Source organism: Petaurus breviceps, unplaced genomic scaffold, assembly GCF_028583685.1.
Source record: "Petaurus breviceps papuanus isolate PSGF00001 unplaced genomic scaffold, PetGlider_PUasm1.0 76, whole genome shotgun sequence".
In the NCBI taxonomy this organism is placed as follows: Eukaryota; Metazoa; Chordata; class Mammalia; order Diprotodontia; family Petauridae; genus Petaurus; species Petaurus breviceps.
Genome location: NW_027186473.1, coordinates 25,984,711 through 25,985,991, shown reverse-complemented (window position 1 = coordinate 25,985,991; position 1,281 = coordinate 25,984,711). Strand labels below are relative to the sequence as shown.

Below are 1,281 nucleotides of genomic sequence, written 5' to 3'. Positions count from 1 at the left end.
CCCCCGGTGAAACGCACGCCATGCTCCGAGCTGCATCCAATCAGAGCTGCAGCAGTGAGCGCGTCATCCTGTTCTTCCCCAGTTATTTGTTTATTGAATAAAGGTACATTTTTTTGTTCACATTTACCTGTTTATTAAAATTGCTGTCAATGTTCATTAAAATAAGCCCTCCCCTGAAAATAAGCCCTCTGGTGTTTTTCTGTCCAAAAAAATAATAAGACAGTGTCTTATTATTGGGGAAACATGGTAGCTCCTTTGGCCTCCAGAATATCATATTTCAAACCCACCAATCCTTTCATGTAGAAGCTATTAAATGTTGTGTTATCCTGATTATATTTCCACAGTACCTGAATTGTTTCTTTCTGGCTACTTTGCAATATTTTTTACCTTGACCTGGGAGCTCTGGAATTTGATTACAATATTCCTAGGAATTTTCCTTTTGGGATCTCTTTCGGGAGGTGATCAGTGGATTCTTTCAATTTCAATTTTACCATCTTGTTCTAGAATATCAGGGCAGTTGATAATTTCTTGAAAGAAAATATCTATGTTATTTTCTTTTTTGATCATGGCTTTCAGGTAGACCAATAATTTTTAAATTTTCCAGGTCAGTTGTTTTTCCAATAAGATATTACACGTTGTCTTCTACTTTTTTTTCATTCCTTTTGGTTTCATTTTATAGTTTCTTGATTTCTCATAAAATCATTACCTTCCATTTGCTCCATTCTAATTTTTAAGGAATTATTTTCTTCAGTGAGCTTTTGGACCTTCTTTTCCATATGGCCAATTCTGTTTTTTAAAGCATCCTCCTCATTGGCTTTGTGGATATCTTTTACCATTTGGCCTAGTCTATTTTTAGGGTGTTATTTTCTTCAGCATTTTTTGGTGAATCCAAAAAAGTCCCCTTTAGCAAGCTATTGACTCATTTTTCATTATTTTCTTGCATCACTCTCATTTTTCTTCCCATTTTCCCCTCTACTTCTCTTACTTGATCTTCAGAATCTTTTTGGAACTTGTCCATGGCCTGTGACCAATTCATATTTTTCTTGGAGTCTTTTGATGCAGGAGCTTTGACTTTGTTTTCTTCTTCTGGTTGTATGTTTTGATCTTCTTTGTCACCAAAGTAAGATTCTATAGTCTGATTTTTTCCACTGTTTTCTCATTTCCCCAGCCAATTACTTCACTTTTTAATTCTTTATTAAGATAGGACTCTGCTTCCATGGTGGAGGGCAAACTGTCCTAAGTTTCAGGGGTTTTGTGCATCTATTTTCACAGATACTTCTA

The 1,281-nt window shown here is 35.4% G+C and overlaps 1 pseudogene; it reads right to left on the bottom strand.

The window, feature by feature from the left end:
• LOC138174920 (mitochondrial assembly of ribosomal large subunit protein 1-like) overlaps window positions 1-1,018 on the bottom strand; it is an 80,404-nt pseudogene extending 79,386 nt beyond the window's left edge.
• Window positions 1,019-1,281: the final 263 nt, after the last annotated feature.